The 19258-nt window shown below is 38.9% G+C and overlaps 1 long non-coding RNA gene and 1 pseudogene across 1 annotated transcript; one reads left to right on the top strand and one right to left on the bottom strand.

Annotated features, from left to right (window-relative positions):
- Nucleotides 1-1833: 1833 nt before the first annotated feature.
- LOC122327071 lies at nucleotides 1834-10215 on the bottom strand. The gene is made up of 3 exons (XR_006247597.1): nucleotides 10119-10215; nucleotides 9565-9590; nucleotides 1834-1864 (listed from the first exon to the last, which is right to left on the bottom strand). It is a non-coding gene; the product is annotated as an uncharacterized LOC122327071 (long non-coding RNA).
- Nucleotides 10216-10944: 729 nt separating this feature from the next.
- On the top strand, nucleotides 10945-18805 carry LOC122349490 (annotated as a pseudogene).
- Nucleotides 18806-19258: the final 453 nt, after the last annotated feature.

The raw sequence follows: 19258 nt of genomic DNA, 5'->3' as shown, positions 1-19258 counted from the left end.
GATGCCTAAGATCTGCTGTTCAAGCTCTTTAAGAACCACAAACAGGGAAATCGCTGAGGATTGTGGATTTTGAGTGGTCGGGTAAAGGAAACTTCACACTGCTTTATTACCCTATTACCCATCGAAATCGGAAGATGTCCAGCCAATCGCCTCAGAACTGGCAGAAACCAGTGGGACCCAGGTACACCAATTCACTGTCTGAGAAGTCTGGTTGCCGATTCAAGTATGCACGAAACATAGGAAAATGGGGTGTAGAAATGGCATCAGGTGCTGGATTGATGAGTCAAATGCAAATATTTGGCTGTAGAAGGCAGTTTGTTTGTTGAAGGTCTGAGCGGTACAATAATGAGTGTCTGCAGGCAAATAGTGAAGCACACAGTGGAGGTTCTCGAACGTTTGGGCTGCATTTCTGAAATGGAATTGAGATTTGTCAGAATTAATGGTGTTCTCAATCCTAAGAAATACAGGCAGATACTTATCAGTCATGCAATACCATCAGGGAGGTATATGATTGGCCCCAAATGTATTCTCCCAAAGTAGGGCAACAACAACTAAAATACATCCAAAGAACTATCTCTGCGTAAAGAAGACAAGAAGTACTGAAAGTGATGGTATAAGCTTCAACAGAAGCTTCAGATCTCAACATCATCAAATGTGTCTGGTAATTCCCAGACACACTCAATGATGTTGAGATTAGGCTCTCTGTGAAGAGACAGAAAAGGATTTGAGAAAGTTTACATGCACAGAGGATCTGTGGGTAGTTCTCCAAGATGTTTGGAACAACCTACCAGCCGAGTTCTTTCAAAAATGTGTGCAAGTGTATCTTGTAGAACTGCTGCTGTTTTGAAGGCAAAGTGTCAGGAGCATTCTTTTTACAGCATTTTTTCACACCTGCCAAAAATTTTGCACAGTGTATATATTCACACACACACATACTCTTGCTGCTTATATGTGAGAAAACTCAAGAACTTACCAGGCAGGACTTGAGGGATAAACATGCCATCAAACAAATGAGACAATGGACCATGACCTGACAGGAACAAAGATAACTTGACTTGACTATGTTTGTGTTATTGAACTGCGAGATTTTAGCTGCTGAAAATTTAATTTTCTGAATCAAATAAATTCACAAATGAAACATCTAGTGGGAAGCCTATTTGTGAACCAACTGACTAAAAAGACCTACCTTAATAGAATTTGTCAGCAAATTGGGTAGGAGAAGAGATACATTTAAAATATTTATATTACTCAAAATTAAAATCTTCATTTCCTTACTGTATTCAACGTGGGTGGCTGTGAGAGATTTTTGGATCTGACTTGAGCTTAGAATGACTTGGTGGTGATGAAACCGATCATTTCTGCCATACATGACTTAGTTAAGTAAGGATATATATATATATATATATATATATATATATATATATATATATATATATATATATATATATATATATATAATTGTGCACACATTTATTCTACTCATCCCATGTCATGACACAGAGCAGCAATCTGAACACACAACACATCTCGATCTGTAAATGTTCAGCTGTTCGGCATCAGTTCCGGCTGTTTATCTCTTAGATTCTTGAGAAGGCATCCTGCTAAATATGCCACGCTAAAAAAACCCAAACAAACCAAGAATAGAATAAGAATATCTCAAGACATATAAATTCATCCTTTATAAAAAAGGAAATAAAGTTACCCAAGCAGAGTGTTCAAAGCGGGTGTGAGTGGCTCCCTGGATACCTCAGATACTTTGTTCCCAGCTGTTTGATGTGTCTGAGTCTCTGAAACTGAGGAGTATCGATGATCTTCACTCAACAGGGGTGCAGCCCATGTGTCCATGAATGGGGTCATTGAACTGCTATAAAAGAACCAAATTGGTAATTGATTAAATAATTTGGTAAGGAGCGAAAATCCAGAACCTGTAATGCAATAAGACTAATCTGAGAAGGGATATCCAAAGGAACAAAAATGACATCAAAAAGAGAGTAAAGAACCCTCCCCTCCCTGTAGTTTTATGACACACTCTTCAACTCTGCTCTTCCTGCTTCCCTCCTTCTGCCCAAAAGAGTTGGCTTAAGGTTCATTAAGAATAAGCCATTATATGTCATGTGTCTTGTGAACCTATTGTTCTTCACTTTCATGTTTGGTCTTATTTGAAAGGTCTCAGTGCGATTGGTAAATTGGTCTCAATTTCATAGTAATCACTTATATTATGGGAAAGATTAAGAACTTGGTAGAACTGTGTCCTCTGTGGAAAGGAGGTGTGTCCTCCTTTGGGTCTCTGAAAGTGTTCCAGCTTGTGGTGTGACACTGAGCTAGGAACACGTCAAAAGGTTTCACAACTAAATTTTGGGATTCTCTTTTGTTTGGTCTGGAGTATATAAGGAAAGTGACAAAAACAAATGTTGAGTGATTCTGTAATAAAGATCGGCCTGTAGTGTGGTGTGTGTCCTAATACACCATACTGTGTGCTTTTAAGAAGACCAGGTATAATGATATTTTTAAGAAGTTTTGTGTTAATTTTGGTGCTGCTTTGATCAGTTGTGCATAATGTCTGTCTAAGAATTATACCAATTTGGAAAACTATTCTTGCCTGGCAAAATCAGCATGCTAATCTTGATTTGCTTTATAATATTGTCTGAAAAACAAATTTTTCTAGTAAGTTCCAGTGACTTCTCTGAGGTTTTCTCCGCATTGTTGAGCGTACTAGGGTGAGTCAGATCAACAATCGATGGATGAAGCCGCGAAGCACGTTCCAGATCTTGACTCTGGCCACCAAACTAGAAACGCATGCTGTGTATTTAGAGGCACGCATAAAAATTACTCTTTTTAAGTCGTGTGAGGAAATGGCTGCATTAAGATACTTAGAAGTGATCTAATGGGTAACCTCACGACTAAGACCTGGACTAGCCTAGATATGTTATTAGTCTGTTCTGGCTTAAACAAGGTCTCTAAGCTTACCCGAACTCCTGTATGCTAATGATAAGTCGAAACTAGGAAGTAGTATAGTTCATTAATAGTCCAGAATCTTAATCACAACTAGAGGGATCAGCAGTTACGATGTTTAAATAAATATAACTAAAATCACGGTAAGATTGCTTCCAGTCAGAAAATGTATGTATAAGGTCGGTACTACAATTGGAAACGCAAAAGATTAATAAATGTCGGTGATTTTGTGCCGATGCAAAGAAAAGGCAGAACACGCATTTGACCTTTCACCAGAGCTACTAGGGGACCACCTACATTATTTTTAACAATTTAGAGTCAAAGATTTGGATTGTGTTGGTTTTGATTGGTCATAGTTGTCTTTCACTAACAGAGAAAGAGAAATAGTCATGGAGTTATATAACCCTTAAGACTTAAATCGCAGGAAACCATGTTCCAGTGGAGTTTAGTCAGTGTTGTCAGTCATGATCAGGAACAGCTGTGAAATGTCATTGTAAGATACTATACTAAAAATAATTTTTACTATAGTAAATACAAAATTAGTGTGTGAAAACTTATAGCTTACTTTAATTACATTAAGAAATATATATTTTTTTACACTTATCTGTAACATGCAAAAATTAGGATACTTGGAATAGTTGCACTTTAGCATAACAAAGTCTGCTTAAAAGTAGTTCTGGGTTGCAACTAAGAAAGTTTTATTAAAGCAACCAAAGTGCATTAAGTACAAAAATTAGTTTGTCCAATTTATACTTCAAGTATGCCAATTTATAGTGTGGTATATATGTATATATATATATATATTTTTTTATTATTATTACATATTATTATTATTATTGGCCCAGGCACGCTTTGTATCTGGGATCTCATCCTCTCGGTCATAACTCCGCAAAGCTCATGAATTATAGGTGAGAGTAGGAACGCAGATGGGCCTGTAAGTTGAGAAGCCCCAAGCCATGCGGCTCAGCTCCTTCTTTTCTCCATGACAGACCAGTACATGCATCGTGAGATACTGCAGAAGCTGCACCGATCCGCCTGTCAATCTTCTCATTCTATCCTCCCCTCACTTGTGAACAAGACCCCAAGATACTTAAACTCCTCCACCTGGAGGCAGGAACTCCTCACCAACCTGAAGGAGGCAAGCCACCCCTGGCCGACTGAGCCATGGCCTCAGACTTAGAGGTGCTGATTCTCTTCCCTGCCGCTTCACACTCAGCTGCAACCTGTCCCAGCGCCACACTGTAGGTCTTGGCCAGATGCAGGCCAACAGGACAATATCATCCGCAAAAAGCAGAGACACTATCCTGTGGTCACCAAACCGACTCTCTCTGGCCCCGGCTGCACCTAGAAATCCTGTCCATAAATATAATGACCATGACCGTGACAAAGGGCAGCCCTGTCAGAGTCCAACATGCACTGGGAACAAGTCTGACTTAATGCCAGCAATGCGAACCAAGCTCCTGCTCTGATCATACAGGGACACGGACAGCCCCTTAACAATGGGCCCCCACCCTTCCCAGAGCACCCCCACAGGACACCACAAGGAACCCGGTCGAATGCCTTCTCCAAATCCACAAACACATGTGGACTGGTTGAGCAAACTCCCAGGAACTCTCCAGCATCCTGAAGAGGGTATAGAGCTGGTCTAGTGTTCGACATCCAGGACGAAACTCTCATTGTGAAGCTGAGGTTCCACTATTGGATGGATTCTCCTCTCCAGTACCCTGGCATAGACTTTCCCAGGGAGGCTGAGGAGTGTGATCCCCATAGTTGAAGCACACACCTCCGGTCCCCCTTTCTTAAAAGAGGAACCACCACCCGGTCTGCCAGTCCAGAGGCACTGTCCCCGCATCCACGCGGGATACTGCAGAGGCATGTCAGCCAAGACAGCCCCACAACATTCAGAGACCTGAGGTACTCTGGGCGGATCTCTTCCACTCCCCGGGGCCTGGGCACCGAGAAGCTTCAACAACCTCAGTGACCTCAGCCAGGGTAATGGTAGAGTCCCCCCTCAGGTCCCCAGCCACTGCTCCAACAATGGAAGACGTGTTGGCGGGATCTCAAAGTATTCCTTCCACGGTCCGACAATATCCTCAGGTCGAGGTCAGCAGGTTCCTACCAGCAACGTGATACAGTGCTGGCAGGCACTGCTTTCCTTTCTGAGGCGCTGATGGTTTGCCAGGACCTTTTTTAGTCAGTCCGACAGTCTGTTTCATGGTCTCCCGAACTCCTCCCAGACCTGAGTTTTGGCCTGCAAACCACCCCGAGCAGCGGTCCGCTTGGCCCACCGGTACCTATCAGCTGCCTTAGGAGTCCCATGAGCCTACCAGGCCCGATAGGACTTCTTTCTTTAGCTTGACGGCATCCCTTACTTCAGGGTGTCCAACACTGGTTCGGGGGTTGCCGCCACAACATGCACCGAGACTTTACGCCCACAGCTCCAGACGACCGTGATCGACCAAAGAGGTAGAAAACATAGTCCACTCGGACTCAATGTCTCCAGCCTCCTCGGGATCCAGTCAAAGTTCTGCTGGAGGCGAGAGTTCCTAACAGACCCCTCGCTCCCAACAGACCCACGGCACGCTTGGGCCTGCAAAGTCTGTCTGGCCTCCTCCCCACCAACAGATCCAACTCACCACCAGGTGGTGATCAGTTGACAGCTCCACCCGACCGTCAAGACATGCAGCCGGAGATCAGATGATACAACCACAAAGTCGATCATCGACTCCGCCTAGGGTGTCCTGGTGCCACGGTACTGGTGGACACCCTTATGCTTGAACATGGTGTTCGTTATGGACAGACCATGCATAGCACAGAATTCCAACAACAGAACACCACTCTGGTTTAGATCAGGGGCCGCTCCTCCCAATCACGCCCCTCCATGTGTCACTAGCATCACCAACGTGAGTGTTAAGGTCCCCAGCAGGACGCATAGAATCCCGGTTGGAGCACTTTCCAGCACTCCTCTCAAGGACTCCAAGAAGGCTGAGTACTCTCACACTGCCATTAGGCCCATAGGCACAAATGACAGTGAGAGTCCTCCCAACCCCGAGGTCCAGGAGGTGACCCTCTCGCCCACCGGGGGTAAATCTCCAACACATGGCGGCTAAGCTGGGGGACTATGCACAAGCTCCACACTCAGCCCGCCGCCTCTCACTCACGGGCAGCACCAGAGTAGTGAAGAGTCCAGCCCATTTCGAGGAGAAGGGTTCCAGAGCCCAAGCTGTATGTGGAGGTGAGCCCAACTATCTCTAGCCGGTATCTCCCTACCTCCTGCAACAACTCAGGCTCCTTCCCCAGCGAGGTGATGTTCAATGTCCCTAAAACCAGATTCTGTGTTCAGGGACACCAGCCCCTCACGGTCCCTCCTGCAGGTGGTGGGCCCACGGGAGGATGGCTCCACGCCGCTGTTTCGGGCTGAGCCCAGCCGGGTCCCATGGGGCAAGACCCGTCCACCAGGTGCTCGCATGCCGGCCTCGCTAGCGGGCCCCAGATGCGCTGTACCAGTCGACGTCGCAACTCTATTATTAGGATTGTTATCCATAACGGGTGGGGTGGAAAGCTCTTTGTCTGGCTTGTCACCTAGACCTGTTTGCCTTGGGAAACCCTACCAGGAGCATATAGCCCCAGACAACCTAGCTCCTAGGGTCATTCAGGCACTGAAACCCCTCCACAACGTTAAGGTGGAGATCCTAGAAGGGGGGCGATCCTATGGTCATGAGCTTTGGGTCATGACCGAAAGGATGAGATCCCAGATACAAGCAGCCTCCATAGGGGTGGCTGGGCGCGCTTCTTAGAGATAGTGGGTGAGGAGTTCAGTCACCGGGAGGAGCTTGGAGTAGACCCGCTGCTCCTCCACATCGAGAGGCCAGCTGAGGTGGCTCAGGCATCTGTTCTGGATGCCTCCGGACGCCTCCCAATGGAGGTGTTCTGGGCATGTCCCACCAAGGAGACTTAGAAAACCTATATTTGAGCTATACTTGTTCTCCTAGAATCCGTTTTCACAGTTATGTGGTAAGGCACATGTAATGCCTGGCCAGCAGAGTGAGCCCTCACCTGAGTACTGGCTGTGCTCAAGCTCCTCTGCTTCTTCTCTGCTCACTTCCTATTAAAGGGCTTTATAACCAGGAGCCGTCCAAATAGTTAACGTGAAGTATTGCCATTCTGATTGCCTTACCAAGTGGTTCTCCTGATTATGCTGATTGTTATTCATGTGTATGACCATTACCTGTTTACTTGATTCATGTCTCTCAGATTCTGTCTTGTTACCTGATTGGATTGCTAACCTGTTATCGACTCACTGCCAGTACTGACCTCGATCTCATACTACCCTTGAACCTGTCTGCTGTTTGGACTGTCTGCCTGTTATCGACTTCTTCATCTGTTTTATCATTGATGTCTATTGTCTTGCCCACTAATAAACTTCCATACATGGATTCTACTTCGTCTCCTGTGTCCATGTTACAAGATGCTAGCACACATCGTAATTAATTCATTCATTCAACGGTCCCTGGGCCTATTAATATTATTACTATTACTACTATTATTACTATTTGTGATAAAGTCACATTAGCTGCCACCGCTGGGGAAGCAGCACTAAAACACACTCGCACACACACACACACACACCTGTTTACCTCATCTACTCATTGCATCTCATTTCTTTTGGTGTGTCTAACTGCTATATTTCAGTAGTCAAACAAGAGCCAAGGGTCAAGATCCCCACTAAAGCAAACACTGAGCATAATGATCATTGTGATAAAAAAGGATTTTATCCTTTATTGACTGCACTCATATTTTACTACTGTTATACTTAAAGTATACCTAAAAGTAAACTTGTATATACTAAAGTAAGACAATTCAGTCTATGTTTAGTTTTTCTCAAGCATACTTAACTCAAGGTTATTGAGTTAAGTATACTATTTTTACACTAGGGAAAACATGAAAGAGAACACAGAAACCTTTACAACCTAGCTCAAAAACCACCCCAGATACCAGCACACTCACTTATGAAAGCCAAACACACCACATGTAGGACGAAATGTCATTCAGTGTGACTCAATGGACTGAGCGGAGTGACAGTTGACATCACAGAGAGGATGTATTTGTTAGAGCCACCGAAATAATAGAGCGATGCTGATCAAAACAGTGCACCACAAACCACATAATTCATTACTGTTTCCCTGCACATAATATAATGAACATCAGTATGAAGTTACTGCTTTAATATCTTCCCAGATAGCAACATATTGTTGTCAAGTGAAGCTGGTGATGCCGTTTGTGGAGTTTAATTGTCCTCTGCTGGCTCTCTCACGGTTATGAACAAACATTCCTTCAGTAATGTTAATGTTTGTTCAAAGTTATCTGTCTTTAAAAATGTTCTCAAATGGTTAGACCAAAATGTCATGTACATGTTGGTTGTAAGTTTTTAGATGTTCTCATAATAATGGGAGAAAACATTCTTGAACATCCTTCTCTGCTAACCTGAACATTCTCAACGGGTTAACACGACAATGTTATACATTGTTTCTACAACATTGTTCTGAAATATTTTAGTAGACATCCATCTAAAGTATTTTTTTTACATTACTACTTGCTTGATCAATTTTGATCAGGTTTGTTGTTCTTAAAACAACATGAATGCATTATTAAAGCCATTTTCTTCCTAAAGTATGAGAACAGCAATTCTATGAACATCATCAGTTAACATTACTTTAATAATGATTTATCCTAACATTTCATAACATTAGTGAAACTCCTGAAAGCTCTGCGTTCATACGCGTCCACACTCAGTGTTCAAATAACACTAAAACAGTTTTGGGTTAAATTAGGTAATTAATTTAATGAGTGATGGACATGCAATTACTGAAGAAAAGTGGAACAAAAAGAAAAAAGATTAACAGAATCAGCCCTAGATCAAACACAATGCTGTGCTGTTGTGAAGCAGAGATATCAACTGACAACTAAATGTCAGTCTATAAACCAAAGGGAGAAACTTTCATGAGGTTCATTCATGATTAGTTATGAACAGAAGGCATAAACTAATCTACTACTTCAAGATTTTATTCATCATGAAAAAACAATATTGCAATTGCTTGAAAAAAAAAAATTTTTTAAAAGCCAAGACCATCTAATTATTCTTTTTATTTTTTCTTCTTCCAATTGGTTTCCTCCAAGGCTGGGTTGCTTGGCCAGTTGCTCTTGCTTTCTCTTTTCTTCAGTAATGTTTATTGTTGACAGCAGGTGTTCTGTCACCATTGAACATTATCTTATTAATTTTAACTCTTTGAGAACTTGGAACTTGACTTAAAGACTTACTTGTGACCGGAAAGTCCGCCCTCTGCTTAATACTGATCTTGTGTGCGTGAAAAACAACTCGACTTCAGCGGGCATAATGAATTAATGCGTGTTTTCGCTTTAAAATACCTGGCATCCACCCTAGTGCGGATCTTTCAACCATTCAAAAATGTGGTCCTTTCTGTGGTGCAAACACGTCCTCCCTGCGACGTCAAGATGTCAAGCTGGTCGAGCAGCTCGACGGCACTGCGCCGTTCAAGCAGCGGAGCGGAGCGCAGGAAAATAAGTGTATCTGGGCTTTTAGAGGCGCTTTACCTTCATTTGTATGTCTCTGCCAGGCTCTCATGGGGAAAAAAGTCATTTGATAATTTCTCTGGCAATAGAAATGAGATGAAATGTACACATTTGAATACAATTCTTGAAGTGCATATGCATTATGCTACATGGTATGAGAGCTGTCTCAAAACAGTTTCAATTTCTGCATCTTTAGATAAGTGCTACTGGCAGACATTTAAATGACATATTATTGCATATTATTATTATTGGCTATTTATTCATGAATAAAATGAATGAAGTAAATCTTAAACCAAAATAGCATATAATGCAACTTTTGTATTCATGATATTTATTTATTTATAATTCATATTTCAATTAAAATAATTTAGTTTTTGCTTTGACAAATTTGAGTTGGAATTTTTTTACTTAAAATAATAAACATTTTCAGTAACAGCAGTAAAGCTTTCACATGTGTTTGTTGGTTTGGATTCTACAGCACTAAAACGTCATTATTATTGCTTATGTAGCCAACAAGAGATCCAAAATATATCCTATAAATATATATCCAACAAATAATAAGAAGAAAAATTCACCTCTCTTCTTTGGGATGACAGGACAAGTGTCTGATTCTTCCATTTGTCTTTTACTTGCCATTTTATTTTTATTTATCAAGCTTCAGAATAGTTGTGTAACAATTCAACTGTATTTCCAACTTTTATAGATCCAGCGACTCAACCCACTTTATTATATTGTCCAATCAGAAATCAGACGCGTGTCACAAAGGCTGGTGAAAACAATTTTTTTTTTTTTAAATCAGCACAAAGATTTATAAAAATAAAAAACTCGAAAAAACTTCACTGTGGAACCAAAAGGTTGTTGTAATCAAAAAAGAAAACCTAACTTGGAGATTAGACTTTAAATGAACTGTGTTTCAAGAAAATAAATGCTTATGTGCTACCTTTCTACAAAAGCACTACAAAGCAGACTCACGTATCAAACATATTATTGTGATACAAAGAAATACAACTACATAGAAAATATTATTCAACTAGCAGCTTCATAATTTCATAACATTTTAAGACTATCTAATGAGTGTCAAGCTTAGTAAACAAATTATTACTCCATTATTAAATTGTTTAGCATTTTCAAGTCTATTTCAGCACCTCAATACATCTGTGAACTTTTAAATACTAATACATCTCTTAGATCTCTGTTAAACAAAGATTTTTGATAGTCCAGAGATCTCTACAAAAGTGTCAAAACGTTAACTTTGATTCAATTTAATTTAATACTAATTATGGTTAGGTTTAGAGGGGTGGGGTAGCCACTCATAATATCTTTAATGCTATATTGTTACTAAAATGATAATCTTCCTGCACATTTGGTCTACATTTACTACATGCTAGAAAATCAGTCAAAATGTGCACAAATGTATCGTGCCTATAAATGTAAAGCAGTAATACCTGCATTTAAACAATGAAACCAGTCTATCTGGGACACACCCTCATCATGACAAGACTTCCTGATTGTATCCCAGAGAGCTGAACCACTGGAGCTGTGAAGTCTGAAAGCAGATAGACAGACATCATCTAAGCTTTTAACAATCCACAATAAAATAAAAGACAAGATGCCTCGATCTGAACAAACCAGAAAAACCTCTCTGATTACAGAAAGAGTCTCCAGGATCTCAGAAAGTCCTATGAAGCAAGTGAAGGTAATAGAAGACAGATATGCTGTGTTGAAAGTAGATGTGATGGTTATATGTAATTTTTTTTGTTTTTAAAATAGGCTACAAGGAATTAGATCTTACATTAAAATGAAGCAAAACATTATATTCAGTCTTTCCTCCTGTTATCACATTACCTGCCATGTAAAAAGACTAACATAATATGATTTATCAAAGATACAGCAGTAAAATTAACACACACACATTAAAGTAAACATTATACGTGTGTGTGTGTGTGTGTGTCTTGACTTTTTCAGAGCCAGAGAAACAACACTTATGGGAGATTATCAAGGATGAATTGCATGACATTCTGAAGAAATACACCTTAGACTTCTCAAAGGAACAGATGAAGGTAGGTATTCAGTTGGTATGATAGATACCAAGATACCCCCTTTTTATAGGACTTGATGTGACATGACATGTGTCCAGGTATTGTAACCCATATTTAGAATTTGTGCTCTGCATTTAAGCCATCCACGCACATACAATCCCTGCCAGTCCAACTCTTTGTTCAGTCATGGCCTAATGGATAGAGAGTCAGACCTGTAACCTGAAGGTTGTGGGTTTGAGATTGAGGTGAGACGCTTGAGCAAAAGAAACCAAACCCCCAATTGATCCCTGGGTGCTGCAGCGTTGGCTGCTCATCACTCCAAATTTCCATTGACATGTCCACTATTTTTAAGATTTTTGTTTTGTGAGTACAGCCCAGATCACACAATGAATCATTAGGAATCAATTAAGTGAATGATTTAATTACTGACTCATGAAGCCAGCTAACAGAGAATATTCTCAGAACTCTGTACAAGGTCATGCTGGTGTGATAAACCGTTTTTTTATTTTTCCTGCAGATTTTCAATGACCCCATTCACGGACACATGGAGCTGCACCCCCTGCTAGTGAAGATCATCGATACTCCTCAGTTTCAGAGACTCAGACACATCAAACAGCTGGGAGGAACATACCTGGTGTATCCTGGCGCTTCTCACAATCGATTTGAACACTCACTTGGGTGAGACAGAATTATTTACAGATCTAAAATTAAATGAGTAATTTAGAATGTTAAATTAGTAGGCAAAACTATCTAACAAGAAAAATAATAATAATTAAATGCTCTTCCATGTGATGAGAAACACTAACACAATTTTTATAAACTAAAGTCTTGGTTTGGTTTGGTTTGGTTTGGTGTGTTTTGTGTGGTGTGTTAGTGTGGCATATTTAGCAGGACGTCTGTGAAAGTTCTTCACAACAATCAACCAGAGCTCAAAATTACCAAACAGGATTTCCTGTGTGTTCAGATTGCCGGTCTGTGTCACGACTTGGGTAAGTGGGGCTAGTACTTAAACTAGAATCTTCATCTCTTAAAATGATTTAAATCAAATGAATTTAATGAAACAATTTAGAGTCATATCTTTAAATGTTAAGAAGGACAACAAACAAATACTAAGAATATCACCCACACATTCACAGATTTTAGCACAGATGTTGACTCTACCTGCACAGTACAGTAACAGTTACTAATAAAAAAAAAAATACATTTTGAACATGCACTTCACATTGTATATGGGGTAAATTCCTGTTGACTCTCTTACTGAATCCTGATTTGTTCATGTTTGTGTAGATGCACAAATACTACACACAAAAAAATACATGTAGCTTGAAAGGACTCAAAATAGAGCCCTGGCGTGACCAAAAGATCATGTGGGGTGTAAATATACTAATTTATTTGCATATTATGACAACATCGGGGCAGTCCAATGTACAGGATATTATTGAATTGATATTTGAATTTATTTGAATAGTACAAAATTATTTTAAATTCAATAGTAGTGACACTTTTTGATAGTTGATCAGATATTCCACTGTGGCTGTACCAGAGCCAAAGAGCTATTGCTACTTCCAGCCCTATTTCTCCTCGTTTACTCCCTGTCCCCACTTCCCTGTTGAGTAAAGTGCTTTGTGAACACTGTGCTTCGCCTCGCACAAAAGGTGCAAAGATGTACAGAAGGACATCTGATCATTGGACAGCTGATCATCATTTCCAAAAAGGCAAATATAGAGTCCCTTTAGAGTCCAAATTGGTAAATAACATTTGCAACACATGCATTTGCAACTTTTTATTATCCACTTGGTGATTTTCTTTCACGAATCTCACAATTTACCTGCACGCTCTACTTCTGCATAAATGACACGAGCGCTCGCTTGCTCTACTGAACACGATGTTATATTGGTCTAGAATCGAAGTAGTATATGTCTAAGGAATGTCCTATTCTTGCTCTTCCTCACTAGTTTTAATTCTGGCCTGTTACTCAGCCACTTGGAGCTGAACATCAACCTTCATAAGAGTCATTGAACTCATTTGTTCAGATGCAAGCTTGGGTCACACAGAACATTCCCCATCATTTTAAAAATGGCTCTAAAATGTATATTTTCTGTTTATTGTTAGGCCATGGACCATTTTCTCATGTTTTTGATGGTCTGTTATTCCTGAAGTCAAAAGAATAAAAATTAAAAGGTAAGTGCCAGTGTGACATGCAATCTAATCAGAAGGATCTGTGGACCTGCACGGTTCTTCTCAAATCAGTGTTACATTAGAACTCATTAACATGTAGAACTCAAGCTATTGTATAAGTATTGAAAATGTGCCTGAAGAAAACTGGTTATGTATAAAATATATCTTTCAACCTAAGAGCTGCTTCTTTTCTTAGGCCTGATTGATGACATCCCTGAAAAGTGGAAGGTGAGCACAAACACATTGCTCATGCAGCAAATGACTGACTGTACCACATGTAATTATTGTCATCTATTTCTTTTCTTGGCTGTAGCACGAGCAGATGTCAGTTCAGATGTTCGATGACATTGTGATGAGTTTACAGGCTGAGAATGAAGACATGTGGAAAGAGCATGGACTGGATGACAAAGATGTCACCTTCATTAAAGAGTTGATTGAAGGGGCAAAAACCTCAGAGGTACAGACTGGTACTCCAGCTATTTATGGTGTGCTAACGGTTCAGTAAAATTAAGTCTGCATTTTCTTATCTGTTCAGTGGTCATACAAGGGCAGAGATAAAGACAAATCCTTCCTGTATGAGATTGTGGCAAATAAACAGAACGGCATCGATGTGGACAAATGGGACTATTTCGCACGGTAAATATTAAACATTTTTCACAGATGCGAGAGATATCACAACAAACTCTATTTGCTCCTACTCTTGATAAAGTACAACTAAGTATGAACCAAAGTTAAAATGAATGACCTAATAAAATAATTAACTAACAATCAACATCACTGAAGAATAGAGAAAACTGACTTCAGCCACAGCCTGAAAAGAAATCAACTGTGAAATACCACGCAATCTTGTATTTTCATTATAATCTAATTTTTAATTATTTCAAAAGGTTTAAATTAGACACACAGCCATCGAGAATCAGCGTGAGAATCACAACAACGGTGACCATCAAAAGCATCTTGTAGCCAATCAAAACCTCCCATCCTGCATTGCTGCATGATTTATAATTACTTTTATTCTCACTATATTTCTGGATATTTTAAGTCACTTTTAGTAGCTTGTTTTGCCATGATCTAAACTGAATATGCTGTCTTTTTGTTTAGTTTTATTTTAAGTAATCCTTTGAAAATGTATGGAAACACAAGCTCTTTCTTTGTACAATCAGAAGGTTCTTTTTATCACTCTGTAGGATGGGTCCATACAGATACCCAGCAGCGTTTCAATACCAGGATTTTGCTGTGCAGATAAATGGCAATATGTCAGAGATGGCAGACTGATATAAGACCATTACACAGTTTTAAGAGCTCGGTTTTACCAACCAGACAAACAAAGAGCAAAAGTCTGGAGGTGTTTATATTCTAACATAAAACAAAATTGTCTTGAAGCACTGATTTCATTTGAATTCTTTCTCAGAGCTACATTTCCTTGGTTGATCATAACAACCTTCTGATTTGGATTTGATTTCAAAGTGTTTTACTGTGTATGCATTTTAGGATTTCTTTCAAATACCAAAACTCCTGACTTCTACAATTTGTTTGTCTAGTCATTATAATTCAGTTACAGCGGACAAACATTACATAATATCATAAAGGCATGGCTCAAGAGCCCAACTAAAGTAAAGCCTGATCAATGTAATGGTAACATTTAGATTTGTGGTGATTTTGGTTAACATCAGGTGTCTTCAATAATGGTCAATCATCACTTTATTTTATTTACATTTAACACTAGTGTTAGTGTGGACACATATAGATGCTTGGAAGTGTTGATTTAATGCATGGGATTTTACTGTGCACTGTGATTTCATGCTTCATATTTATTTGATAGAGACTGTCATCATCTGGGTATTCAAACAGCTTTGACCATCTGCGTCTCCTGAAGTTTGCTCGAGTCTGTGAAGTGAATGGGAGAAATCACATCTGCTTCAGAGATAAGGTGACAAATCAAAAACACACACTGTATGAATAATGCATATAGCAGAACCTATATGTATTCAAACACATATTAAAACTTGGCTTACTCTTAATTTGTTTACTTTAAATTTGTTTAGTAGTTTTGCCTCAGATATCACATGAGCAGAGGTGTAAAGTGTAGAGGTCTGAAAATAAAATATAGATGATTTTACCAGAGAGGGAACCAAGTCATTCCCTTGCAAGAAACGAAACAAGTCTCAAGTGGAATTCCAAGTCCTAAAAGAGATAAATAAGACACTATTAATGATGAGAATTACAGAGAATCAGGTGTTGATATTTTTTTGATTAAAATGATGCCACCATCATGGAGGTTGCTGTTGGGAATAATCTAAATAAAAAGCTTTTGTATGCTAGGGGCATGAACAGATTTTGCTTGTGGAGTTGTTTAATGACTTTATGCTTTATGAATTCAATTTAACAGAATTTTTACAGTGCATACATTTTCAATGTATAGACATTCTTGTTCTAGATTTGTTACTTAACAACTGTCTAAAAATGCCATTGCTTTACATGATCTGGATCTCTGACACACTGATGTTTGTTTAACAGGAGGCTGATAATGTTTATGATATGTTTCGCACCGATACACTCTTCATCGTCAGGCCTATCAGCACAAGATCGCCAACATCATTGAAGAGATGTGAGTCTCTGTTTGGATTAGTGGTGCTGATCGTACAGTTTTTAAAATCTTTCATCAGTAATTCTTCCTTCTCTAGAGATTACACAAATTATGTAATGGACTGCACTCCTTATACCTGTTTGAAACACTAACTCCCTTTTTTTGTAGGCTTGCAGAAGCTCTCATACAAGCTGATCGAGATCTTCATGAAGATAAACCTAAAGATATGCTGAAGATTTCTGAAGCAATAAAGACAGCAGAGGACTACAGCACACTCACAGGTCAGTGAATTATAGTGATTAGTGTTTGCTTTAATTGGTCTTTTTTTTTTCAACATTAGGTTTTGTTTATGTTTTATGGTAGTTTCCCAAACCCAAGAAAAGGTGGTTTTGGATTTGTTTTGATATAACCTTCATGTTTTTCTTTGGTAATGGTGCTTGTTAACCTTAATAATGGCTTCAGTAATAGACACTTCTCATTCAATAAATTATCTCATTAATTTAATTCTGCTTTGTTAGTTAGTTAGTTAGTTAGTTAGTTAGTTAGTTAGTGTTGGATATGAGTACAGCATCTGATCTCCATGATGGTGGCGTCATTTTAACCAGTAAAACATCAACATCTGATCCTCTGTAATTCTCAGTAAAAGCAGGTGTTCATCATTAATGCATCATTTAATTAGTCACTTAATTATCTCATTAACTTTAACTCTTAAATCCTTTATAAGACCTTTTATAAGACAGTGTCTCATACCCAACCCTACTCAGGACATACCATATATGAAATTAAATATTTTGTATTGGTGATGAATTTTCTATTCTTCTGTCAGATGAGCTCTTTGAGCATATTTTGTCCACCACTGCTGACAATCTGAAGAAGTCCAGAAATATCTTAAACAGGATCCTCAGAAGAAAACTGCCAAAATTTGTTGGAGAAGCTCGTCTGACCATTAGCATGTCAAAGGTTGGTCAGAAGTGAAAAACACAATGTTTATTTTGTTTGATTTAAACCTATAAAACTGACAAGGGCTCCCAAATCTGAAATTTCAGGAGGAGCTGACAAAAACATGGAAGGCAACAGTAGAGAACTACAAATCTACAGACCCCACTGTTTCTCTGAACACTGAAAATTTACCAGTTTATGTAAGTTTTAATCCAAATTATATTGCCTTCATGTCTGCACACACTAGCTATTTCATCTCTTCTTATTCAGGTGGTTGATCTGGATCATGGAATGAAGGACAAAAACCCCATTGAAAAGGTCTATTTCTACAGCAAGAGAAAACCCAATAAAGCTGCTCCCATTAAAGATTATCAGGTAACTGTAAAATTGTTTTATTTCAGATCATTTAAACAATTTTCCAAATTATTATTTATGAATATTTTTCAATGCATGCATTTTGGGATAAGACATAAAAAAATTACCTCCCAGGAATGTTTTCATGACTGTGTTTCAAAGCAGCAGGCATCTGCCTCCAGAAGAAAAAAAAAAGATAGATGGTCTCATTCTTTAACAGGTTTTTACCGTTGCATTTCTACTGTTATTTACAGTTAAAATCACTGTCATTTTTTTTACAGTGTGTAAACATCAGTCCTTGGCAAATAATTAAAATAAATAAATTAACAATAATAATAAATGAACGGCCTTTAACTTCTCAGTGTTGGGGTCAGTGAAATATTGCTAAAAAGTACTGTTAGGAAACTGATTGTGTGTCACTTGTCTTATTTACAGTTGTCCAGTTTCCTGCCAAGGAGGTTTAATGAAGAGCTGGTCAGAGTTTACTACAAACAATCTGATGAGGATAAGAAGGGGGAGAAGAAAAAGGTGGAGGAGGCTGAGAAGTGCTTTCAGATGTGGTGTGCCTCCAATTTTGGATTCAAATAGGCAGCTGAAAAATCCAGTAGTTTATTAGAATGCTTTTGCTCTTTGTTTTTCTGGTTATTATAATTCAGTTATAGCAGTCAAAGACTGCAAAATATTATAATTTCAAGTCTCAAGAGCCCAACTAAAGTAAACACTGATCACTGTAATGGTAACTAAAAAAAATGTGATTTTCTTCCTTGGTGATTCTTCTTGTTATCATCAGGTGTCTTCATTAATGGACAATCAAAACTTACCTCATTAACTTTAACACCGCTTCAGCAAACTGTCCCTATCCCCAAAGATGGAAAATAGTGACAAAGATTATTGAGCATCAGTGATGAACACCTGATGTTGTAGAGATTTACAGAAGATCAGATGGTGATGTTTTATTTGTTGAAATGAATTAGTTGTGCTCTTGACCTATGACTTTTTGTGTTAGATCTCTTTCTGTAACACTGCATGTTCTGTTGATTTATGGTGGCATTTGTTTAATAGTAATTTTTTTGTAGTTCAGTAACAGCTGAATGCCAGTGTAATTTTAGCCAGATAAAGTGATAAAGTGTACTTGTTTTTTAAAAATAAATACTTGATGATGGTTCTTCAGGCTGAATAGCGCTTCATTCATATTTAATAAATTCATCAATTCTTTCATATGGTTGAATGGTGATAGTGTGAAAATGTTGATCTTTGGATATTTATATTCGCTAAAGATTCCTGTTCATCAAAGTGTTGTTTAAAGGTTTGTGTTCAGGACTGAAAGAGAGTGAACAAAGTCATGGTGATGAAGTGGCAGGCATCAGGACAGATGAACAGAAATTCAAATACATCTTGTCCCGGGCAATCTCCTCACAGATTCACTTTGTATCACTTTCTAAAGCTCAGTGTATGGCACATGATTTCCTTACATTGTCATACAGTTACCTGCTGATCAAAGTTTTGACAGTCAAACCTCTGATAATGTGCAATGCAAATATTTCTTTAATAGTATAATGTTAAATGGATGATGATGCTTGTATCCTCTCTCAGGAAACACTGATGTGTGCTCACACTT

This window comes from Puntigrus tetrazona, chromosome 1 (assembly GCF_018831695.1).
Source record: "Puntigrus tetrazona isolate hp1 chromosome 1, ASM1883169v1, whole genome shotgun sequence".
In the NCBI taxonomy this organism is placed as follows: Eukaryota; Metazoa; Chordata; class Actinopteri; order Cypriniformes; family Cyprinidae; genus Puntigrus; species Puntigrus tetrazona.
Note: the sequence above shows the minus strand (reverse complement) of the source record. Positions and strands in the feature narration are given on the sequence as shown.